This window comes from Cricetulus griseus (assembly GCF_003668045.3).
Source record: "Cricetulus griseus strain 17A/GY chromosome 1 unlocalized genomic scaffold, alternate assembly CriGri-PICRH-1.0 chr1_0, whole genome shotgun sequence".
In the NCBI taxonomy this organism is placed as follows: Eukaryota; Metazoa; Chordata; class Mammalia; order Rodentia; family Cricetidae; genus Cricetulus; species Cricetulus griseus.
In genome coordinates this window covers 174,999,219-175,026,366 of record NW_023276806.1, presented here as the reverse complement: position 1 = coordinate 175,026,366, position 27,148 = coordinate 174,999,219, and the positions used below count along the sequence as shown (strand labels likewise).

The window sequence follows — 27,148 nt, the reverse complement described above, 5'->3', positions numbered from 1 at the left end:
CAGTTGCACCATTCGTGGGTCAAGGAAGAAATAAAGAAATTAAAGACTTCCTAGAATTCAATGAAAACTAATGCACAACATAGCCAAACTTATGGGACACTTTGAAAGCAGTACTTCATAGCACTAAGTGCCCACATGAAGAAATTGGAGACTAGTCACACTAGAAAATTAATAGTAGAGTTGAAAGCTCTAGACAAAAAGAAGCAAATTCACCCTGGAGGAATAGGTGACAGGAAATAATCAAATAGAAGTCTGAGATCAATAAAGTAGAAACAAAGAAAACAACACAAAGAATCAAGGAAACAAAGAGTTGGTTCCTTGAGAAAATCAACAAGACGGATCAACCTTTATACAAACAAACCAATAGGCAGAGAGAGAGCATGCTAATTAACAAAATCTGAAATGAAAATGGGGACATAACAATGGACACTGAGGAAATCCAGAGAATCATCAGGTCATACTTTGAAAACCTGTACTCCACAAAATTTGAAACTTTACAGGAAATGAACAATTTTCTGGATAGATAACAAAATTAAATCATGAACAGATCAGCAATTTAAATATACGTATAACCCCTAATGAGATAGAAGCAGTCATCAAAAGTCTCCCAACCAACAAAAAGCCCAGGGCCAGATGGTTTCAGTGCAGAATTCTGCCAGAAATTCAAAGAACAGCTAATACCAGTACTCTTGAAACTGTTCCACACAATAGAAACAGAAAGGATATAGCCAAACTCCTTTTTAAAAGACTACAATTACCTTGGTACACAAGCCATGCAAAGATACAACTAAGAATGAAAACTACAGACCTATATCCCTCATGAACATTGATAGAAAAAATCAATAAAATACTAGCAAATTGAATCCAAGAATACATCAGAAAAATCATCCACCATGATAAAGTAGGCTTCATACCAGGGATGCAGGGATGGTACAATATATGAAAATCCCTCAATGTAATACACCATATAAACAAACTAAAAAAGTAAAACCACATGATTATCTCACTAAAATGCTGAAAAAGCCTTTGACAAAATCCTTCATGATAAAGTTCTTGGAGAGATCAGAAATAACAGTAACATACCTAAACATGATAAAAGCAATATACATCAAACCAACAGCCAAACTAAATGGAGAAAAACTCAAGGTGACCCTCTAAAATCAGGAACAATACAAAGCTGTCCACTCTCTCCTTATCTCTGCAATATTGTACTTCAAGCACTAGCTAGAGCGATATGACAACAAAAGGAGAGCAAGGGGATACAAACTGGAAAAGAAGAAATCAAACTTTCACTATTTGCAGATGATAGGATAGTTTACATAGTGACATGAAAAACTCTACCAGTAAACTCCTATAGGTGATAAACACCTTCAACAAAGTGGCAGGATACAAGATTAACTCAAAATATGCAGTAGCCCTACTATATACAGATGATAAACAGAGCGAGAAAGAAATCAGAGAAACATCACCCTTTACAATAGCCACAAACAACATAAAGTATCTTGGGGTAATGCTAAACAAACAAGAGTAAGACCTGTATCATAAGAACTTTGAGTCTTTAAAGAAAGAATTTAAAGAAGATACCAGAAAGTGGAACAATCTGCCTTGCTCTTGAACAGGTAGTATCAACATAGAAAAATTGGTAAACTTACCAAAAGCAATCTACAGATTCAATGCAATTCCCATCAAAATCCCAACACAATTCTTCACAGACCTTGAAAGAACAATGCTCACCTATATATGGAAAAACAAAAACCCAGGATAGCCAAAATAACCCTCTATAATAAAGCAACTGCTGAAGGCATCATCATCCCTGACTTAAAGCTCTATTATAGAGCTATAGTCCTGAAAACAGCTTGGTACTGGCACAAAAACAGATAGGTGGCCCAATGGAATTGAATTGAAAACCCTGATATTAACCCACACACTCAGGAACACCTCTTTACAAAGAAGCTAGAACTATACAATGGAAAAAAGAAAGCCTCTTCAACAAATGGTGCTGGCATAACTGGATTGCAAATAGATCTATATCTATTGCCATGCCCAAAACTTAAGTCCAAATGAATCAAAGACCTCAACATAAATACAGCCACGCTGAACCTCTTAGAAGGGAGAGTACCCTTGAATGAATTGGTACAGGAGATAGCTTCCTGAACATAACTCCAGTAGCACAGACACTGAGATTGACAATTAATAAATGGGACCTCCTGAAACTGAGAAGCTTCTGTAAGGCAAAGGACACAGTCAACAAGACAAAATGGCAGCCCACAGAATTTGAAAAGATATTCACAAATTCCACATCTGAAAGAGGACTGATTTCCAAAATATACAATGAACTCAAGAAGCTAGCCACCAAAACACCAAACAATCTAATTAAAAACTAAATAGAGCGTTCTCAATAGAGGAATCTAAAATGGCTGAAAGACACTTAAGAAAGTGTTCAACATCCTTAGTCATCAGTGAAATGCAACTCAAAACAACTCTTAGATTTCATCTTACTCCTGTCAGAATGGCTAAAATAAAAAACACCAATGACATTTTATGCTGGAGAGGATATGGAGGAAGGGAAACACTCCTCCACTGCTGGTGGGAGTGCTAGCTTGCACAGCCACTTTGGAAATAATTTTGGTGATCCCTCAGGACAATGGGAATCAGTCTACCTCAAGATCCAGCAATTCTACTCTTGGGCTTATACCCAAAGAATGCACATTCATATTGCAATCAAGGACATATGTTCTACTATATTCATAGCAGCGTTATTTGTAATAGCCAGAACCTGAAAGCAACCAAGATGCCTCTGAACTGAAGAATGTATGGAGAAAAAATGGTATATTTACACAACATAGTATTACTCAGAGAAAAAAATCAATGAAATCTTGAAATTAGCAGGCAAATGAATGTAACTGGAAGAAAACTGTGAGGTAACCCAGTCACAGAAAGACACAGGGCATGTACTCACTCATATATGGATATTAGACTTAGAGCAAAGGATTACCAGCCAACAATCCTCACCTCAAGAGAAACTAGGAAACAAGAAGGACCCTAAAATAGAAATACACAGTCCCCCAAAGAATGGGAAAGGGACAAGAACCCTTGAGCAAATTAGGAGTACAGGGGAGGAGGGGAGGAGGGAGGTAGGAAAAAGAGAAGGGGAGAAGAGGAATGGGGCAGAGAACATGAGGACTGAGACAGGGGAGGAATAGAGGAGGGCAAGGAAGGAGATGTCTTGATAGAGGGAGCCAGCATAGGTTTGGAAAGAGGTCTGGCCCAGGGGAAAAGTTAGGAGATCCCCAGGGATGACCCCAACTAAGAATGTAGGCAGTGGTGGAGAGGCTGCCTTTGATGCCCTTCCCCCATAATTTTATTGATAACTACCTTGGTTGTCCTTCCTAGAGCTTTCATCCAGTAGCTGATCAAAACAGAAACAGGCACCCACAGCTAAACAGTGAGCCACACTCCTGGAATCTAGTCATAGAGAGGGAGGAGGGATGAGCAAAGGAACAAAGACCATGCTGGAGAAACCCACAGAAACAGTTTTTCTGACCTAGTGAGGGCACAGAAACCTTAGTTGTAAAGCTGGGGAAGCAGCATTGGACCGAACCAAGTCCTCCGAATGTGGGTGCCAGTTAGGAGGCCTGGGAAGGCTATGGGACCTCTACAGTGGAACCAGTATTTATCACTAGTGCAAAAATGGACTTTGGGGCCCATTCCCTATGGAGGGATACTATTGCAGCCAGGTACAGGAAAGACGGCCTAGGCCCTCCACCAAAGGATGTCACAGACTTTGATGATCCCCCTTGGAGGGCATCACTATCCTTGGGGAGGCGTTGGGGAGTATGTTAGGGGGTCGGTGGGGGTGCATGGAAGAATGAGAGGGACAAGAAACTTAGATTGATATGTAAAATAAGATTGTTTCTAACATTCAAAAATAATCATGTAGAGTTTATAGTGTTAAAATGAAGAATAGAAACTAAATGCTTTAGTACTAAAACTAAAGTACTTCCAGAACATGCCCCAGGACCCATACCAATTATTTTCCCAGCAGTTTATCCCAGCATATTTCAGCCTGCCCTCTGACCCATCCACATGCATGAAGAATAAGAGACTGATTCCTAAGTAAAGAGGGACACAAAGAGCGCATACCTCAAAGGGGTCAGATCAAGTTTGACACGAACAGATATTTTAATAGGAAAGTACTCACACAACCAGCCAGTCCTCCACACCAGGTGACCATCATATTTAAGGTCTTGTTACGTCACTGACCATGCCCTAGTGTGCCTGGTCTTCATCACATGTGCCAGCCCCCAAGAGGGCGTGGCTAAGATTTCCCCTACACCTAAGTGTACTGTTTGAATACCTCATGAGACCAACACACACACACACACACACACACACACACACACACACACAAAATTGGTGCTTTGCATTGTTGTAATTATTAGTTTCATTTTCTTGCATGTCCATCTTTGCTAAAGAGTTTCTGTGCTATAGTCTCTTCAGACTTAATCTTGAGCAAAGTGTGAATGGCTTTAACAATGAGCAAGTGGAACTGTGTCCCTCTAGCTTCCTTATTTATCAAGAAGATCAATGTCATATTTGATGATTTTGACTGTCATATAAATGAAATATGATACCATACATGTACATATGTGGTCATCTGATCTCTAAGAATTAGAAGACAACATGGTGAAGCAACACTAGCAGTGTTTTCAGGTAGCTTTTAGCTGACATACAGGACAAGCTGGCCTGTATGTCATTGCTAATTAGTCTATAAACAACATCAGCTCTTGTCTCTGGGCTGTCTACTTAGGTTGTGACCTATTAGCCTGTGGTAGATATTCAGAGTTAATATTTTTAGGAAGAATAAATGACATAGTAGTCATAAGGGAAATTCAACTTTTTATTTTCACCTATTTTAATTTTCTGACCACAAAACTGCACAGCAATTCAAACAAATCACTTTTTATTGCTGTTTATTTCTTTTGTGGTTCAGAGAAACAAACTCAAAGCTTCCTGTATATTAGGCCATCAGTCTACTACTGAGTTACTGCTTCAGCCTTTCACCTATTGGCTCTCTGGGAATGCTGCTAATTTAATCACTGAGCATCTTATTTTCATGCTTCTGCTATAAGTATTTTCAGAGGTATATGTTTAATATGACCTTGGAATCAATAAAAATTGTGTTATGGGTGATTATTTTCTGTAAAGCTTCTTGCAATAGAAACACTAAGTGTCTTTGCTGGTGAGAGTTGTCTGGTTAATTTCCTCAAGTACTGGAATATTTTTAAAAAATCGCATGCTAACATTATCAGAACTGTTTCTACTGGAAAAGTATTTCAAAGAAATTAAGTAAGGTATTTTATAGTATTGTGGAATTTGAGGTGCTAAGGAGTAATTTGATATACTTACAAATGGCTGCCAAAGATTAGTTCTATGTGGGACTCTGGAACTGTGCTGTTGGGGTTGATGGGCTCTGAGGAGTCAGGAGAGTCCTTCCTCAGTGCAGGTTTTGAAAATGAGAAAACCCTGTGTAACTGAAATGATATTCCTTAATCACCCTCCCTTATCTTAGCAACTTGAACTGTGGCACAGACATATCTTTTTATTTTCAGGGAAATTAATATCACAAACATGAGCTTCACCCTGGTTTTGATTGATGTTGGGTTACCTGTGGAAGCAAGGCCATTGTTTTCCATAAAGTTACCAACCCCATCATTCTACTTTCTGTGGAGTTCCAAGCTGGTTTCATTTTGTTTCTCAAAAAGTCCTATCTGATTGTCTTTGTTCTGAAATGATTAATCTGTTATGGGTCTTCCTCCCAGTGCCTACAATACATATTGCATTCTTTATCATTCTTGTATAGAATTCAGCTGAGAATACGGAATAGTTAAGGGAAAGTATGAGAGGCACTGTTACTCAACAACTTTTAATGCCTTTCAAACTCTGTGGCTAGCTCCAGTCAGATCTGTAGAACAATGTCTGAGCCTATTAGTTTGTTCCCTATTGGGCTTTCTAGAAATTTCTTCAACTTGTTCCAAAAGGAATAATATGAAGAGATATCAAATCTGTTGTTGTGTTAGTGGCAAACTGCTGAAGGTAATATCAAATAAAGCATCCATGTTTTCCATCTGTAATGTAATAGAAGTTATTCTGTGTCTTCCCTACAGAAAATAAGAAGTTACCTGTGGCATTGGTGAGATAGTATGGGAAACAGTATGCTCCATCCTCACCTTTGTGTGTTTGTGCCTAGGACCGAGAAGCACTAAAATGAGGCTTAGTCTCTACAAATGGAGTGGTTCTCTGGTCAGGATTTTTCCCTGATGCCCAGGATTTTGCACTCCTTTTCACTTATATATTTAGTCTGGTTTGCACATTTTTTTTTGTTGATAAGCCATCTTGAACCTTTCATGACAGAATTATTTGAACAATAAGTATCTCCTTTTATATACTTATTAAAAGTTAGATCCAACAAATAATTGCAATGAACGGGTCAGTTTATTTATTTAGATTTAATAAGTTAAACCTGATTATGTTTATTATTAGGCACCTATTTCTATTTCTCTGTGTCCAATGTGATATTGAAAGTGTTGTCTTCAACAATGAGGCCTGAGCATCAGTTTGTGGAAAGCAGCCCTATTGCCTTAGCAATAGCTGACATATGTGTGGGATTCCTTGGGACCCCTTTGGCTAATGACTCATCTAGATGCAATGATGTAACCCAGTCTTAGCACTGGAGGTTTCATTTGGAGGCCAAGATTCTAATTGAGGTGTTGTCTTCTCCATTGTTTTGTGACCCCATTTAATTACTTTGAATATTTGTATAATTTTTGAATTTCATTTTACCTTCCAAATGCAATTCTCCCTCACCTTCCTCAACTTCTCCACCCAGCCCACCTCTCATTTACTCCTCCCAAAGGGTAAGTTCTACCCTAGGAAATGCGTGAAAAAAAGTCTGGCACATTAAGTTGAGACAGGACCAAGACCCTCCCCAAGTATTAAGGCTGAGCATTGTATATAGACATTTCTGTCCGCCCAGTCCCTCAGTCCTTTAGTCCCAAATAAACACAAAGAGAATTATATTGATTATAAACTATTAGGCCAATGGCTCAGGCTTCTTACTGACTAGCTCTCTCTTAAATATTAACCTATTTCTATTAATCTGTGTACCTCCATGTGGTCTTTGCTTACTGGTAATGCCCAGGCCTCTTGACATTCCAGCACAGGAAATGGGCTCCAACACCCTAGCTCATGCACCAGGGATAGATCATGGTCCTACAACCAGGGGCCCCTGAGATAAACCAAGATACACAACTGTTTCCCACATATGGAGGGCCTAGTTTGGTCCCATGGAGGATCCACAGCTGTCAGTCTAGAGTTCATGAGTTTCCACAAGCTTGGTTCAGCTGTCTCTGTAGATTTCTGCATCATGATCTTGGCTTCCCTTGTTTATATATTCCCCCGTCCCTCTTTTCAACTGGATTCCTGGAGCTTGGCCTTGTGCTTGGCTGTAGTTCTCTGTATCTTGTTCCATCAATTACTAAATGAGGCTCTTTGATAAGAGTTGGGGTATTCACAAATCTGATTAGAGGGGAAGGCCAGTTTAGGCATTATCTTCTACTATGGCTAGGATAATTAGCTGGGGTCATACTTGTGGATTCCTGGGAATTTTCCTAGCACCAGATTTCTCCCTAAAAACCCATAATGGCTCTCTCTATCAAGATATCTCTTTAATTGATCTCCCCATCTAGCCCTCCCTCAACTTGATGATTCCTTTCCATCATGTTCTCATCTCCCATCAACTCCCATTTAATGCCCCCCTTTTCCCCCAGTTTTCCCAGGAAATCACATCTAATTCCCCTGCAAAGTGTTATCCCTGTGTCCTTCTTAGGGTCCTTGTTACCTAGCTTCTCTGGATCTGGGGATTGCAGTCTTTCCTTTACATCTAGTATTCATTTATGAGTAGATAAATATCATGCTTGTCTTTCTGAGTCAGGGGTAACTCACTCAGGATGGCCTTTTTTTCTCCATTTTTTATTTAATTTTACAAAATTATAATTTCGCATGTCAATCCCTTCTCCTGATCCCCTCCCCCAAACCCCCCGCCAGCCCCCTCCCCCTCTCCCTATGGTCCCTATGGAGGGTAGGGCCCTCCATGGGGGCTCCCCAAATTCCACAACATTATCTTGGGCTAGGCCTAGGCCCTCCCTCATGTGTCCAGGACAAGAAAGCATCTCTTCATGTGGGATGGGCTCTCAAAGTTCCTTCTTATGCTAGGGGAAAAATACTGATCCACTACCAGAGGCCCCATAGGGTGCCAAGGCCTCCTTATTGACATCCACTTTCATGGGTCTGTATCAGCCCCATGATGACCTCCCAGACAGCAGTCTGGGGTCCATGTGCCCCCCCTTGTTCAGGTCAGCTGTTTCTGTGGGTTTCACCAGCCTGGTCCAGACCACCTTGATCTTCATTTCTCCCTCTCTGTAACTCTGTTCCAGAGTTCAGTTCAGTGTATAGCTGTGGGTGTCTGCCTCTGCTTCCATCGGCCACTGGATGACATATAATCTATGCTGTAGAATGACATATAAAGTAGTCATCAGTCTCATTTTAGGGGAAGGGCATTTAGGTTAGCCTCTCCACCATTTCCAAGATTGTCAGTTGGTGTCATCCTTGTAGATCTCTGGAAATCTTCCTAGTGCCAAATCTCTCCTTGGACCTATAATGGTTCCCTCCGTTATATCTCTCATACTGCTCTCGTCTATTCTTCCCCCAAACTCAACCTTTCTGCTCCTCCATTTCCTCCTTTTCCTTACTCTTCTCCTCCTCACATTCTGCCATCTCCCTCTCCCCTATCCTCATGCTCTGAATTGGCTTAGGAGATCCTGTCCCTTCCCATTCTCCGGGCACCATGCATTTTTCTCTTAGAGTCATTCTTGTTTCCTAGATCCTTTGGTGAAGAAGATTGTAGGCTTGTAATCCTTTGTTCTATGTCTAAAATTCATATATGAGTGAGTACATACTATGTTTGACTTTTTGTGACTGGGTTACCTCACTCAGGATGGTTTCTTCTAGTTCCATCCATTTGCCTGTGAATTTCAAGATTCCATTGCTTTTTTCTGCTGAGTAGTACTCCATTGTGAAAGTGTTCCACATTTTCTCTATCCATTCTTCAGTTGAGGGGCATCTAGGTTGCTTCCTGGTTCTGGCTATTATTATAAACAACACTGCTATGAACATAGGTGAACATATGTCCCTGTTGTATGAATGTGCATTCTTTGGGTATGTGCCCAAGAGAGGAATTGCTGGATCTTAAGGTAGAATGATTCCCATTTTCCTGGGCAACCACTACACTGATTTCCAAAGTGGTCTTACAAGTTTACACTCCCACCAGCAATGGAGGAGTGTTCCTTTTTTCTCCACATCCTCTCCAGCATAGAGTGTCATTGGTGTTTTTGATTTTAGCCATTCTGACAGGTGTAAGATGGTATCTCAGAGTTGTTTTGAGTTGCATTTCTCTGATGGCTAAGGATTTTGAGCACTTTCCTAAATGTCTTTCAGCCATTTCAGATTCTTCTGCTGAGAATTCTCTATTTAGTTCTGCACCCCACTTTTTAATTTCATTGTTTGGTGTTTTGGTGGCTAGCTTCTTGAGTTAATTATATATTTTGGAAATCAGCTCTCTGTCAGATGTGGCATTGGTGAAGATCTTTTCCATTCTGTGGGCTGTTGTTTTATCTTACTGACTGTGTCCTTTGCTTTACAGAAGCTTCTCAGTTTCAGGAGGTCCCATTTATTAATTGTACATCTCAACGTCTGTGCTACTGGTGTTATGTTCAGGAAGCAGTCTCCTTTACCAATACATTCAAGGGTATCTCCCACTTTCTCTTCTAGAGGATTCAGTGTGGCTGTATTTATGTTGAGATCTTTGATCCATTTGGACTTAAGTTTTGTGCATGGTGACAGATATGGATCTATCTGCAGGCCTCTGCATGTCCAAATCCAGTTTTGCCAGCACCATTTGTTGAAGATGCTATTTTTTCCCATCATATAGATTTAGCATCTTTGTCAAAAATCAGGTGTTCATAGGTGTGTGGGTTAATATCAAGATTTTCAATACGTTTTTATTGGTCTATCTGTCTATTTTTGTGCCAATACCAAGCTGTTTTCAGGACTATAGCTCTATAATAGAGCTTAAAGTCAGGGATGGTGATGCCTCCAGAGGTTCCTTTATTGTACAGGGTTGTTTTGGATATCCAGGGTTTTTTTTATTTTCCCATATAAAGTTGAGTACTGTTCTTTCAAGGTCTGTGAAGAACTGTGTTGGGATTTTGATGGGAATTGCATTGAATCTATAGATTGATTTTGGCAAGATTGACATTTTTACTATGTTGATTCTACCTATCCAAGAGCATGGGAGATCCTTCCATTTTCTGATATCTCCTTTAATTTCTTTCTTTAAAGACTCAAAGTTCTTGCTGTACAGGACTTTCACTTTTTTGGTTAGCATTACCCCAAAGATATTTTATGTTGTTTGTGGATAATGTGATGGGTGATGTTTCTCTGATTTCTTTCTCATTGTGTTTATCATCTGCATACAGTAGGGCTACTTTTTTGTGTTTGTTAATCTTATATCCTGCCACTTTCTTGAAGGTGTTTATCAGCTGTAGGAGTTCGCTGGTAGAGTTTTTCGGGTCACTTATGTAGACTATCATATCATCTGCAAATAGTGAAAGTTTGACTTCTTCCTTTCCAGTTTGTATCCCCTTGATCTCCTTTTGTTGTCTGATTGCTCTAGCTAGGACTTAAAGTACAATATTGAAGAGATATGAAGAGAGTGGACAGCCTTGTCTTGTTCCTGATTTTAGAGGAATCATGTTGAGTTTCTCTCCATCATGCCCTTTTCGATTTCCAATCATTTGCCTGTAAATTTCGTGATGTCCTTGTTTTTGCAGCTGAGTAAAATGCCATTGTATAAATATACTACATTTTCTTATCCATTCTTTGGTTGAGGGACATCTAGGTTGTTTCCAGGTTCCGGCTATTACGATTAATGCTGCTATGAAAGTTGTTGAAAAAAGTGCCCTTGTGGTATGATTGAGCATTCTTTGGGTATATGCCCAAGAGGTTAGAGAGATGGCTCAGAGTTTAAGAGCACTGGCATTTCTTCTAGATGTCCTGAGTTCAATTCCCAGCAACAATATGGTGGCTCACAGCCATCTATAATGAGATCTGGTGCCCTCTTCTGGCATTCAAGCATACATAGAGGCAGAATGTTCTAAACATAGCAAGTATATGTTCGTATTTTAAGAAGCTTCAGCAGTAGCAGGTTTCCATATGACCCCTCAAATGCCCTTAGTGTTAGTTGTCCCTCCCATATTTCTTCCATTACCATCCTCTTCAGTCCCGTTTCCCACTTAGGTCTCCAGCTCCAGTCTCCCCCTGCCTCTTCATAACTACACATTGTTTCCCCCTCCTTGGGAGAACTTTCCCTCCCCACTAGTCCCTTACTCTATACATAACCACTTTGTTTACATAGTTTGTAGCATGTCTATTGAAGGCTTAACTATTCTCATTTGTTTAATGTTTTCCTTTATTTTTATTTTGGGCATTTCAATATGCTTATTATCCTTTGACAATTTCATCCATTTATGTACTGAATCTCAGTCCTTCTCACCTCCTTACTTCAACGTATCTGTCCTACATCTGTTCCTAAACCCCTTCTCAACAAAGTACCTTTCATGTCTTTTGCTTATTCAATACATTGATTTTGAACTCAGTAAAATTGTCTGCAAGGGCTTGGATAGGAAATTATTTGCTGGGACATGGGTAACTTATCCATTATTATATCACTGAAGAATATAATATTTCTTCCCTTCCTATAGTGAGCCATCAATAGTCCTTCTGGAAGGGGTAGAACCCCAAGAGCCCTTATTCATTTTATGCTAAGGTGGTAGAAGACCTGATCTCATGTAAGATTTTTGCAGGTAACAGCAGTAGTGAGTTCATGAGTGCATCAGGTGTGTCATGTCCAGAAGATACTGATTCACAACAGTTGTTCTTGACCTTTGGATTTTATGATCTTTCTGTCACCCATTCCTCTGTTGTCTAAGTGTTAGCAAGCTCTGTGGAGGAGTGATCACACACACACACACACACACACACACACACACACACACACACACACTCAGTTAGAACCACACACTCTACAATGACTTATTCTCTGTAATTTGACCAGCTGTGAGTCTCTCCACATCCAATGCAAAAAGAAGCTTCTTTGGTGAGGGCTTAACACTGAACCAATATATGGGAATAAAGAAAAGTATTTAGAAGGCAGTTTGATATTATGTTCACTTCAAGAAATAGTAGCAGTAAGTTTCCTTAAAGTCTATGACCTCCCCAGCCACAGGGTCTTAGTACCATTTATAGTTTATAGTACCATTCATCCTATCTTGTAGAACTAGACTTAAAATAATCAACAAGTAGTCAATTGAACCCATCACATTCATGCCCCTATTACAGCAACGAGTATATTTCTTAGGCCAGTCCATTCTATAGCTCTTAGGATTCAGGGCCCAGCAAGACTGTTGGTCCCACCCCCAGCATCCTGCTTAACTCTTCCCAGCACTTTGAAATCTAACCAACAGGGAAAAAGTTTCCAGGTCACTACCAGCTCGATTTTCCCATATCTTTTGACGCAAGCATGTGTGTCTTCAGCAGTAGGGTCTTAACATCAAGTTCCTGTGAGTAACCAGTAACAATGGTATGGAATGAATTGGTTTTAGGTCCTATGGGATTTCCCTTGACAAAAATCTATACAGAAAGTATCATATTGCTGACACTTGGATTTTGTTTAATAACCTACAGCTTTTGGAACATTGTTATCCCACCATGTAAAGTACCCCCATTCAAAATCTTTTGTATTTTATGTTTAATACTTTTAAAGATAGTATGATACCACATGGCTTTTCAAACACCAACAGTGTTATTTAGTGTAATTCATCTCTCCTTACATATCATTTTATGTAAGTAATACTTATTCTCATTCTAATGTGCCTGCACGGAAACTCCCTGTTCTTAATTAAGATCCATGTCAAATACTCTATGAGGTTTCCTACTAGTGTCTTAGGCCTTCTGCATCCCCTCTGCAGTGGTATCTCTTCACACCTTGAACTCAAATCTTTTATAAGATTTGTCACATTATGTCAAAACAGTTTTCTGTTTTTACATTTGGGCACAGAAACCCTATAGCTTAGAGATGGTATTAATTTGCTTATGTTGCTATAACAAAATGCTATTCGGTATGGCATACAGCAGAAATGAATTCTCTCCCAGTTCTAGGGGCCTGGGTCCTAAGATTAGTAAGGTTTGTGTCTTCTGAGACATCTTTCTTATGCCCATGTACGTTGGTCTTTTTCGGCCTTCACAGTGGAGCCTATATATGGCTGCACCCAGATCCCTTATTCCTAAAGAAGGAACTGTAAGCATGGGAGAATAGAGCCCACCCTAATGATAGCATGGAAACTGACTAGCTCTTAAAGTCCCTACCTCCAAACACAGGCAGAGTTTGTGCTACAGGGTCTCAGTATTTCAACATATGAATATAGAAGACTCAACTGAGCCCATAATAGAGATCATGTTCAAATTCTCCTTTTTAGCCTGGTCTCTCTGCTTATGATAAAACAAAAACATGCTTTTTAATAAATGCTGTTATTACACATATGATCTTATCTTTTGTAATATCTTAAAATGTTTTTTCAAAACAGTAAACCTACTGGCATGTGTTTGTATGTTACAAAGAAATCATTTAGTTGTCTATAGTTCTTTTCAAGGAAATGACTGACTGCCAGAAGAATTTGCCTCTCCCAAGTATGACCACCCTTACAGGATGTACAATACAGAGGGCTCATCCCTGACCATATACAGACAAAGGACAAAATAGACTCAGCAAGTTGTATTTGTGTGTGTGTGTGTGTGTGTGTGTGTGTGTGTGTGTGTGTGTGTGTGTGTGTGTGTTTGTGTGTGTGTACAATGACAGTCACAGAACAGAAGCTATTAACTCGATGGGTAGATGGTGACATGAAAGGTATTTAACAGAGGTTAGCTGGGAGGTGTGGAGGGGGTGGGGAAGGGGAAGGATAGCTATGTAATTCTATTTCAATTAAAACAAAACGATGACAAAAAAAAAGCTATTGTAACATCATTTCCCACTCCTTAAAAAGCTATTGTAACATCATTTCCCCTCCTTAAAGAGGTTCATTCTCTGGCCAGGAGAGTCCATACAATTTTGTTATGCTGCCATCTAGTGACACTTACATGAAATTGTCACCACAGGCTCCACAGAGTTTAGGTTTTGTTGAAAATTTAAAGCTTGCTTTTTGTTTGGTTTGAAAGAGACAGGGAGAAAAGTGAGGTTGGGTGGTAGGAAAGTAGAGCAGAATTAGGGGATATTAAATAACATAGAAGTTTAAAATATAAAGTAAATTATAAAAGAAGGCATAATTTTAGTTTTTCTACATGTTAACACCTGTCTTAAGGTGAACATCTAAGTAAAGCTTGAATAAATTCAGAAATATAATACTATAAAGACCATATTTAAAATTAATAGGACAATATTTATGGTTTTCCGATAAAATTCTGGCATACTAGAAATGAAAATTGAACCCTGAATCATATTTGGTTTTAATTGTGTGCACAAGCTGACCACACATAAGTATTCAGGGAAGTATCTCTCTGTCTTCTGGAATGTTTTATTTTATTTAATCATTTCACAACAGACAAGAAAACTCAAAAGCTTTTCCTAAGAGGGAGGAATTCATAGTGCCTTTCCTTAAATTCAGAGTTGCACTATAGGAGGGATTTCTATTGCGGAAATAAACTGGTCTCCTCTCACCTGGGGAATGTTAAGTGACTAATCCTCTGAGATCACATTTTACAGGTGCTCTTTCACCTTAGTCATCACCTCCAGTCAATAACTGCCACCTGTGAAGAGGATTTCCCTGTCTATACACCTAGAATATATTCACTCAGTTCACTCTCCTCATCAGTAGTATCAGAGAATGTATTGCCTAGGATTTAGCATCGTATTTTTTACTTACTTAACATCTGAGCTTCTCCATTGCAAGGCAAACTCTGTAATTGCTATACTTATGAACGGGAAGAGCATTGTGCTTTCTGTAGGTTGTTAATAAACATTAATAAGATGAATGACTTGCATTTCACTTAGTGTAACAGAGGAAATTTTTATGCAGACTGACAGGAAACTTCTGCTTTCTGAAGGTGGTGCTCACATGGAAAGTCCTGGGAAGAATGGTCTCTTTCTGGTCTCTGCTACTAAAACAGAATGCAAGCAGGGAGCTGGACACCCCATCCATCCCACTCCGTGTGAAATATGTCATCCTCATCTATCTCTCACCTCTTCCTCTTGACACCTCTGTTGTTTTAAATCATATTCCATCAGTTTGAAAAATCGTACTTTTCACATTTTAACATTGCTAAAATTGGGATGTATCTTTCAAATGATGAAAAATGGTCACAGGGTCGGCCCCCATATCGTCTCCGAGACACTTGCAGATTTCTCTGTGACTGCTGCTGGCATGGTTGAATGACATCCTCCTTTTAAATTTTCACTTAAAGGACTACTGAAGGGCCATTTGACGAATGGGATTTCTGATACTGTAGTCTGAACCCTTTCTGCTGGACCTTGTGATCAGATCAAAGAGCCATCAGCAGGGAAAACATAGAAGAAATGGGAGAGGCTGAAAGAAACCCACAGAAGTGAAAGCAGAGCCATTTTTTGTAATGCCACTTCATCAGAACCTTTGCACACAGAGGAGGACATTGTACTTAGAGCCTCACAGCAGCCATTCCTAGTTAAAGAACAACGAGGAAAGGTGAACTCAGAACATGAAGACTCCAAGGAATCGTTTAACAACTTTCTCGTTTTCTATTTTCATCTTCCCTACAGGGATATACATTAAGCCTACATTAGTACAAGTCTTTAGACATTTATTTAAATGTTAATTTAATGCCATTCTAGGTAAATATGTAATCAAATTTAAAGTAACATGCCATAGATTACCAATGAGTTCTTCATGGTCACACTTAAAATTGTGATATAGAAAATAACAGATGTCACCTTAATCCCTGAAGTTTGGTTACTGAGTGTTCACCTAGGACCAAGCAAGAGGGGGAGAGTTGACAAAAGGAATGCAGTTTCTTTTCCTGTAAGTCAGCCCAGCCTCACTAGTCACTCTCCATCTTCCCTTGTAAAGAGGGGGACAAAATGCTTCGTACATACACTAAATAGTCATGGTAGAATAATCTACTGGCACTCCCATGCCCAGGTTATATTTGAAGAGAAAAACTGAAAAATCATTACCTGTGTAGCAAGCATAGTACATTGTGGAGCTTGCATATATTTATAATAAATTCTCTTCTCTTTATTTTTGTTTGGATTCACTGCATGTGACATACATATTATTTTATTTTTGAATAACTTCTAATCATATAGTTAAATGTAATAATGTATTCACCAATATTTGTAATTTCTCTTTATTCACTAAACTCTGTTTTTAAAAATATATATATGAATATATAAGGATATTATATTGGTATCAGACATTTAAGTTAACTTTAACATTTTTAACCAACAGGTTTTGTATTCATTTTGTCTTTTACATTTCATTTTTTTCTTCCTAATGTTTCAACTATTTTCTGGAAAAATAGAATTATTATTAGAATATATGGCAAAATAAGCCTCACCAAAACAGCCATTTTCCTTCACCAGAGAAATTAATTAATTTGAATACATAAAACTGCAATGTTTGATTTTGGTGTTTATCTGAAAGAATCATGTCATTTAATAACTTGGTTGTCTCATCTCATCCAGTGTGCCCAGAGAGAACAGAAATAAACCCCTTGGTGAGATAGGCAAGACTGCCTACCAAGTAATTGCACCATGCATTTTCTTATTCATTTTCTATAATAAAACCTTAAGAAAAGGGTTTTTAAGCTACAGAAACAATTTATGGCTTAAATAAAAAAGACCTTTGAAGACAACTTTATTCTATTCCTGGGTAACCATGTAGTCCCATTTGTGCAGCCCTTGGAGTCAGGTTACATGGTGCTGTATATTTGTTCTATCACCTAGCTATGAACTTAAAGCATTTATTCTTTTTTGCAGACTATGAGTATATATTAAACTTATCTATTCTAGAATACTATACTAGATCAATGATGAAAAATGCTTAGTTTACAAGCCTAACACAATTAATTCTGCTGATACTTTTATTTTGCTTACCACTGCTACTAGTACTGGAAATCCCATGTACACGTAGGAATCCATGCAGAAACACTGAGTGTGTTTACTGAATACAAGCCATGTGCCATGATTTCTGCCAGACGCACTGATGCTAGAACCTACGTTCCAGGGAAGAAGCTAGATGACAAAAGAAGTAAGAAACCAGTGGAATGCTTTAATAGACTATAATTGCATTAAAGAAAATAAAGTAAGGTAATGTGAACAAAACAACTAAAGAGTTAAAGTTCTGGGATTTTTGAAACTCAATTACATGATAAATTTGGGAAAGCACTTGAGTACAAGAATGTAACTAAGACTTTGCTGATCCTGTTACCTTTCTATGAATATGATAAAATACCTGTTACAGTCAACTTAAAAGAATAAAATGTCCAGTTGAGGCCATGGCTTTGGAAGAAGCAGTATATCATGGCAAGTAGAAAAGTCCTTCCTTCCCACTGGCCACAAAGGTTAGAGAAGGAGGGAGGGGGGAGAGAAGGAAAGCAAATGGGAGGAAGAAACGGCAGGGGGGCTGAAGTCAGTGGAGTTCTAGTATCTCCTGAGGACCCAGGTTCTTATGTTCCTACTTTGTTCTCTCTGAGCCCCAGATCATAATGCATCTACCAACTCCCAAAGTGCTGTGTGCAGTGGACCAAGGCTTTAACCCTCTGGAGGTTATTTCACATTGAAACCATAGCAATAACAATTAAGCTTGCAAAGGTTTCAGAGAAAAGGATTTCAGTTGAGGTACAGGAAAAGGCAGGAGATCTCTGATAGAAGAAGCAAACATTAACTGGTCAGGACCACAAAGAAACCATGGAGGCAGTTAGGTACGTTTCAGACTGGTAAAACAAGAGAGTGGACACCCAAAAGGTTCCTGTAGGCCAAGGATGGGAGGCATGTGAAATATACCCAGAGAGCAACAGAAAACCAGTAGGTTTGTTTTAAGGGGATATTTAGGTTGGGATATTGCACTTCTCAGCTTCATGTTACTATACTAAAATTTATGCAATAAATTTATAGAGAAAAATTATTAAGCTGACAATTTTAGTTTGTGGTGAAAGACAAGATCCATTCTTAGAGACTCTTACCATGATGTCAGGTGGTAATGGTAGGAAGCACATATACCACAGCAAACCACTCATAATACAAGCCCAGAAGTGTCTGGACTGTATCCTTCCTTCAATTGCAGGACCACATGCCTAGTGATCAAACGATCTCCTACTAGGCCCTGTGTACCCTCTAATACTTCCACCTCTAGAGCAAAGCCTTCAACATGTGAACTTTTAGTGGAAATTCATTCAAACCATACCTGATGTAATGCTAAGCAGACCACAGAAGTGACTGAGAAAAAAATCAATAACATTGCAGATTCCAGATTTGTTCTAACTCTTATCAGATCTCTAACTGAGTTGCCTTTATCAGATTGACATGGTGACCCAGAAAACATATGGCATAAAATACCCAGAGCAACAACAAAACAGTCTTGAAAAATCATGAGGACTATGCTTCTCTATTTCAAAAGTTAAAACTTAATTGTAAATGGAGATTTCTGTCCAGTCTGGTCCTGCAGATGTTTAGTCCCAAATAAACACAAAGAGGCTTATATTAATTATAAACTGTTTGACTGATGGCTCAGGCTTCTTACTGGCTAGTTCTCTCTTAATTATTAACCCACTTCTATTAATATGTGTTTCTCCAAATTGTCTTGGCTTACCAATGATGCCTGGGCTCTTTCTTCCTTGGCAGCTACATGGCATCTCTCTCATGACTCATTCTCTGCATTTCTCTTCCCATAATTCTCCTAATCTAGTAGCCTTGCCTATATTTCCTGCCTGGCTACATCCTGCCTGTCTGAAGCAACTTTATTCATCAACCAATAAGAGAAACATATATTCACAGCATACAGAAGGACATCTCCCATCACTTAATCTATAAATTATAGTACACAAAGCAATGTGATACTGGCATGAGATTCACATGTTGACTTCTAGCTGTAAATGATTGAAGTGAGAGGCAAGAAATAAAACTCCACATTTATGGCATATTGATTTTTACTAGAGTGGAAATACAATTGGATGGAGAAAGAGGCTTTTAGGATTAGGAAATAACTTGACATCCATTTATGGAATGATGATGTGAAATCCTGCCTTAACTAAATATTAGATCCAAACCAATAACTTTTGAACTATTAAACTCTTACAACAGAATATAAGATGCATATCACTATTTCTTATATTAGCAATGATTTCTACATTGCGAATAACAGTAAATGTACTGTTAATGGAGTCAAATATAGCTAAAATTAAACTTTATAATCTTTATTTTAATTCATTTCCAAGGACACAGTAGAGTAAAATGATACCTCACAGAAGATATGGAAATATTTGCAAATCACTTATAAGAGACTTATATCCACTATTCAAAGAATTATTACTATTCAACATACCCAATGATAGAGCTGTAAAATGTATGAGGGGTCTGAATAGACCAAATGGTGAAGGCAACACAAAAACAGCCAACAAACACATGAAAAGATGTTCAACACCATAAAAGAACTGCAATTTAAAAGCACAATATGCTACCTCTTCATGGTCATTTGAAAGGCTATAAAAATGGAAAGGCAATTTCAGTGATGATATGAAAACATTATGACTCTGGTAAATTGCTGCTAGGTGAAAGTGGTATAGACATCTGGAAAATGGGTTAGCATTTCCCTAACATTAGAATGAGAGACTTGCTATATGACCCAGTAGTTGGGGCGACACCAAAGAGAAGATGCTGGTAGGAATTGAAAAATATATGAGCAAGGCTATGCTTGAAAGAATGGGAAGGCATGTCCTATGATTCCAGTATGGGTTTTGACTGCCACATTGCTATTTTCTCTTCTGAGAGCCAGGTCTACCAAGTGCAATATGTTTCTAAGGCTGTTAGTCAGGCTGGACTAGCATCTGTACCTGTCAGAGGAAATGACTGTGCATCAATTGCCACACAGAAGAAAGTAGATTATTGGATTCTAGCCCACTGATTCACTTGTTCAAGATTACTGAAAACACTGCCCTGTTGTGACTGGAATGACAGCTGACAGTAGATCCCAGGTATGAAGGGCTTGATATTAGGCAGCCAACTGAAGATACAAATCTGGCTATGAGATTGATGTAAACATGCTATGTAAAGAAATGCTAATAGTTCTCAAGTCTACACACAGAATGCCAAAATGAGCCTGCTTTGGTTGTTTATGATTTTAATTGCCATAGATGAAGAACAAGGCCCTCAAGTATACAAAAATGATCCTACAGGCTACAACTCTTGCATTAAAGCCACCACAACAGGAGTTAAACAAGTAGAGTTAACCAGCATCCTTGAAAAGAAAAGTGAAGAGGAAAATCGAGTGGGCAATTGAACAAACAGTGGAAACTGGAGTTACATGTTTGTCTACTGTTCTGTCAATTGATTTCAAACCTTCAGAAACAGAAGTTGGAGTAGGGCCTTCCAGTAGCTGATGGAAGCAGATGCAGACATCCACAACTAAACACTGAGCTGCAGAGAGGGAAGAGTGATAAGCAAAGTGATCATGACCAGGCTAGAGATACCCACAGAAACAGCTGACCTAAACAAGGGGGAGCTCATGGACCCTAGAATGTTAGCTGGGAAACCAGCATAGGATTAACTCAGACCCCCTGAACATGGGTGTCAGTTAGGAGGACTGGGCAATCTATAAGGCCTCTACTAATGGATCAGTATTTATCCCTAGCATATAAATGGAATTTGGGAGCCCATGGCATATACAGGGATAATCTCTCAGCCTAGACACACGGGGGAGGGTCTAGGCCCTGTTCCAAATGTTTTGACAGACTTAGAAGTTCCCCCACCGAAGGCCTCACCCTCCCTGGAGAGCAGAAATGGGATAGGAGCAGAGGTTGGCACTCATCTTGTTGTGCTAGCAGAAAGAGACTGAATGCTGTATTAGTTTATCAGATCCATGATGCCTCTTGTCTGTGTGGTTAGTAACAACAAACCAACAAAGCCCCTGGATTGAAGCTGGAACCTCTCCCACTCCTGCTACTGAAATGGTTAGGATATTTTTTTTCAACATTTTTTTTATTTGAATTAGAAACAGGATTGTTTTACATGACAATCCCAGTTCCCTTCTCCCTCCCGTCCTTCCCTACCCCCCCCAACTAAAACCCTACCTATCACATATCCTTTCTGCTCCCCCTGGATGGTGAGGCCTTCCATAGGGTTCATCAGAGTCTATTGTATCCTTTGGGACAGGGCCTAGACCCACCCCCGTGTGTCTTGGCTCAGGGAGTATTCCTCTATATGGAATGGGCTTCTAAATTCCACACCTATGCTAGGGATAAGTACTAAACTTCTATAGGAGGTCCCGTAGATTTCCAAGGTTTCCTCACAGAAACCCATGTTCCTGGGGTCTGGATCAGTCCCATGCTGGTATTCCAGCTATCAGTCTGGGGAGCAAGAGTTCCCCAACGTTCAGGTCAGCTGTTTCTGTGGGTTTCACAAGCCTGGTCTGGACTCCTTTTCTCTTCACTCATCCTTCTCTGCATCTGGGTTACAGTTCAGTTCGGTGATTAGTTTCGGGTGTCTGCTTCTACTTCCACCAGCTGCTGGATGAAGGCAATAGGATGGCATATAAGTTAGTCTAATCAATCTCATTATCAGGGGAGTGCATTTAAGGTAGCCTCTCTTCTGTTTATTATTAGCTGGGGTCATCTTTGTAGATCTCCAGACATTTCCCTAGTGCCTGATTTCTCTGTAAACCAAAAATGTCTCCCTATATTATGATATCTCCATTCTTGTTATCATCTATTCTACCCCTGACTCAAGCTTTCTGCTCCCTCATGTCCTCTGCATCCCTCCTCTTCTCCCCTTCTCATTCTCCTAGCTCCCTCCACCCACTTCCCTTGCTCCCAATTTGCTCAGGAGATCTTTACCCTTTACCCTTCTCCAGGGGACCATGTATGTCTTTCTAAGGGTCCTCCTTATTTATTAGCTTCTCTGGCAGTGTGGATTGTAGGCTGGTAATCCTTTACTCTATGTCTAAAATCCACATATGAGTGAGTACACACCATGTTTGACTTTTTGTGACTGGGTGACCTCGTCTGAATGGTTTCCTCAAGTTCCATCCATTTTCCTGCAAATTTCAAGATTTCATTGTTTTTTTTTTTTCCACTAAGTAGTACTCCATTGTGTAAATGTACCACATTTTCTCTATCCATTCTTCAGTAGAGGGGCATCTGGGTTCCTTCCAGTTTCTGGCTATTACAAATAGTGCTGCTATGAACATGGCTGAACAGATGTCCTTGGTGTAGGAATGTGCTTCTTTTGGGTATATGTCTAAGAATGGAATTGATGGATCTTGTGGTAGACTGATTCCCATTTTCTTGAGGAGTCACCATACTGATTTCCAAAGTGGCTGTACAAGTTGGCACTCCCACCAACAGTGGAGAAGTGTTCCCCTTTCTCCACATCCTCTCCAGCATAAACTGTCATTGGTGTTTTTGATTTTGGCCATTCTAACAGGAGTAAGATGGTATCTCAGAGTTGTTTTGATTTGCATTTCCCTGATGGCTAAGGATGTTGAAACTTTCTTATGTGTCTTTCAGCCATTTTAGATTCCTCTATTGAGAATTGTCTATTTAGTTCTGTACCCCACTTTTTAGTTGGATTGTTTGGTGTTTTGGAGACTAGCTTCTTGAGTTCTTTATATATTTTGGAGATCAGTCCTCTGTCAGATGTGGGGTTGGTGAATATCTTTTCCCAGTCTGTGGGCTGCTGTTTTGTCTTGCTGACTGTTTCCTTTGCCTTACAGAAGCTTCTCAGTTTCAGGAGGTCCCATTTATCAATTGTTGACCTCAATGTCTGTGCCTCTGGTGTTATGTTCAGGAAGCAGTCTCCTGTACCACTTAATTCAAGGGTATTTCCCACTTTGTCTTCTAATAGGTTCAGTGTAGCTGTATTTATGTTTAGGTCTCTGATCCATTTTGACGTAAGTTTTGTGCAAGGTGATAAGCTTGTGTCTAACTGCAGTCTTCTACAAGTCCACAATCAGTTATGCCAGCACCATTTGTTGAAGATGTTCTGTTTGTTCAATTTCCACTAATATGCCTACTCTAGATGATTCATACAATTGCCAGAAGTTGGCAGAGGGAAGTATGAGAAGTGATTAGTAATGGATACAGACTTGTGCTCTGATATAATGAATGTACATTATAACAAATCATTCCAGTGGTTTTCAAACCTTGGGCTAACCAGTTGTTGAATGGTATCCCTTAAAGTTTGAGCTTTGTAGTAAAGTTATTATTTTGAAAGGCAAAAGAGTACGTTTGGAAGATGCTTTTCAAAGGCCTATGATGTTTGTGATACTTTATAAGCGTTAAGGTCTTTGAATTTGCTTTTTCAAGTGCTTTATTCAACAATATACTGTCAGCATGTAGTATTATTCTTACCAGATTTGACAAATAAATCTAAATGGATATTTAAAATAATGAGGAAATGAATAATGACATCAGGAGTTAAACAAGAAAAAACTGTGAAAGAAGTAATTTTGGAGTGAAAATGGAAATTTTCAAATATGAGAAAACTCAACTGTGTAATTATATCCAGATTTATAATCTGATTATTCAAAATAACAATATTCTGAAAGTGAAGGTGTGTATTCCCATAGTTGTATTAGGGAATCAATATAACAAGAATGGTGAAACTTGACTTTCAGGGAAAGTGATGAGTTTATCTTATAATAGGCTGCTTTTGAAATTTTTACATGATAGCAAAGTATGAGTCCAATTAGGTCAGGAAAAAGAATTTTGGCACAATTATAACTAACATCAACTTTAATATCCTATAAAAGTAACTAAGGGTCTTTGAAACAAATAAAATGATTCCCAAGCCTGTAGTTGTTTTATGCTATGTTATTTTGAACCCATGGAGCTGGATTGGGGCTAGAAGTAATGCTTTCAGATTTCCAGCATCAAAAGTAATTGTAGGGCTAGCAAGATGGCTAAGAGGGTACAAGCACTTGCTGTCAATCTGATGACCTGAGTTTGGTCTTTGGAATCCACATGGTAAAAGGAGAGGACCAATTTCTGCAAGTTGTCCTCTGACCTCCACTGGACCTGTGCCTTGACATGTGCCTCCCACCTCTCCCCAACAAGCAGTCAGTCAAACAATCAATGAAAATCAATATATGAAGTACCTTTTCAAGTAGAAACAAAATCCTCCAGGAACAGTTTAAGAGAAAAACACAGGGGCCTCTGGCAGTAGATCAGTATTCATCTCTAAGTACATGAATGGAGTTTGGGAACCCATTCCACATATAGGGATACTCTCTCAGCCTAGACACATGGGGGAGGGCCTAGTCCTGCTCCAAAGACTATGAGAGACTTTGATGATTCCCAATGGAAGGCCTCACCCTCACTAGGGAGCAAAATGGGGATGGGATGGGGGTTGGTTGGGGGCAGGGGAGGAGGGGCGGGTGAGGGAACTGGGATTGACATGTAAATGAAACCTTTATCTAATTTAAATTTAAAAAGGAAAAAAAATAATTCAAAATTAAATTTATAATTTACAACTTTAAAAAGAGAGAGAGAGAGAAAAAAAAACACCATTAAAAGGGGAAACTGGCCCAAGTGTGTGTTCTCATTCTCCTTGTCTACTAACAATACTGTCTTTGCATCTGGATTCAAGGAAACTAACTGATCTATAGTCAGGGAGAACTGTTGTTTCTAATATTGCTCATAACCAATAGTAGTCTACCTGAGGTTTATATGAGTGTCTGAACTATTTATTGATTGATTTTATTCTGTGTAATATGAGGTGCATATTAATTTTGTTCCCTTGTCCCCAAAATGTTAGCAATATTAAGCATCCATTCCACTTAGATTTGATCTTGCAATACATCAAATTTCATGTGTCTGTTAAGTGAATAGAAATGTGACAGTAACTGCCCTCCATGTAATTTTTAGTGAAGATATTATTTAGCATTTAGTTCAGAGAGAGAGAAATGGAGAATGAATCAGGCTTAATGGAAAGTGTACATTACATCTAGGCTGAGCCACGCTTGGAAATAGGAGGAGGTTCCCAGATGCTGAGGATTTCCAGAGAGTGAAACTGCATGCAGATGCATAGCAGTCTGTTCTGCAGAGCAGAGGAGACTGTATGAACAGCTCAGGTGGCTTAGAAACACGACACTGGGCCCAGAAAGTGGCATGCTCATGGAGTCTGAATTGCCAAGGGTTTGCAAATTTGATTCCAGTTTCAGCTGGCTCCAAGAACTATGGTTTTGCTGTTCAGGGAATATCTTTGTGCCAAAGGGAAGTCAAGTCTAACAGCTCATCTGGCATTAGAACTGCACCAAACTTAAAACTACTAATATGGTATTTCAAAAATCATTCACTGTATGTTAGTGTCCATGCCTGGCTAGAGCATGGAGGCACCATCTTTTCCCATTGAAGCACAGCTGGAGTGTAGCCACCATCCTAAAGCAATGAAATAGCTCCACAATCTCTCTTTACCTCATCTTTCTCTTTGAACATTTTCCTCTAAAATCCTAAACTTTCTCAAGATCTCCAGGAGACTTGCATAATAGCCATGATCTGTACATCAAATCTTATAACAAACTCAAAGGTGGTAAAAATGAAAAGTTTTCTTAGTATAAAATCTACTTATGGCCTAAAGGATATCTCAAAGATGAGTTCAGGAGCAAAGTAGTTATTTAATCTGGCAAGAAAAAAAACATGCAAAATTAAATGTTTTTCAAAGAAGTGAAATTATATTCAAGACAGCACAATAGTAGAAGAATGTTTTCAAAAGTGTACACAAAATTTTATGGCTTAATAGATATCCCTAATAGAAACTTAATCATCAAAAAATAACTTCCTAGGACTTCTTATTTACTAAGTGGTGTTTTTGATGTTGCTGGTTAGTTGGCTATTTGATAGGTTGGTTTGCTTTACTGAGAGAGGGACTCAGATGGTATCCCAGGCTTACCTAGACCTTACGATGTAACATAGACTATCCTCAACTTCATGGCATTCCTCATGCCTTAGCTTCCTGAATGCTGACACTCCAGATTCATGCCATATTTTGGTGTTTTGTTCTAAGGGATTGTACCAGAGTCTGAACACCAGCATTTTGACTCTTAATATCTATGTTTTCAACAGACTGCTACATAGCAAACCACTTAAATAAGTTTGAAAATAGTTTGTACATATTTTGTTTATATAAACACACATTCAAGTTTAGATACGAATATGATGACCTCTAAAACATCAACAATTCTTTTATCTGAGTAATTGAATTGGCTGATTTTTATTTTTAGCTTTGAAATCATTTTGACAGAAGTTTTGTTTTGAGATTATAATATATTTCTTCCTTTTTTTTTTTGGTTTTTCAAGATAGGATTTCTCTGTGTAGCTTTGGAGCCTATCCTGGCACTCACTCTGGAGACCAGGCTGGCCTCGAACTCACAGAGATCCACCTTCCCTGCCTCCCGAGTGCTGGGATTAAAGGCGTGGGCCACCAATAATCCCTCCTTCTAAACCCCATTGCAAAACCCTCCTTGTTCTTTCAATTCCATGGCCTCTTTTACATTGTTATTGCATGAATATATGTGTGTGTGTATGCATGCATATTATTTTCCTAAGTATATACTGCTTAGTCTACATAATGATAGTCATAAGTATGTTTTCGGGCCTGATATTTTAATATTGGACAACCAGTTGGTGTGGTCTACTATGGGGAAGACTTTCTCCTGCTCTTAGTATTTCTTAGTTGCCTGCATGTCTTTGTGTAGGACTGAAGTCTCATGTTCCTTGTGGGACTCATGTTTGGGCA

The 27,148-nt window shown here is 39.0% G+C and overlaps 1 protein-coding gene and 1 pseudogene across 1 annotated transcript in view; both read left to right on the top strand.

Annotated features, from left to right (window-relative positions):
- Nucleotides 1-27,148, top strand: part of Magi2 (membrane associated guanylate kinase, WW and PDZ domain containing 2) — a 1,367,305-nt gene that overhangs the window by 153,118 nt on the left and 1,187,039 nt on the right.
- Nucleotides 19,554-20,897, top strand: LOC118239490 (annotated as a pseudogene).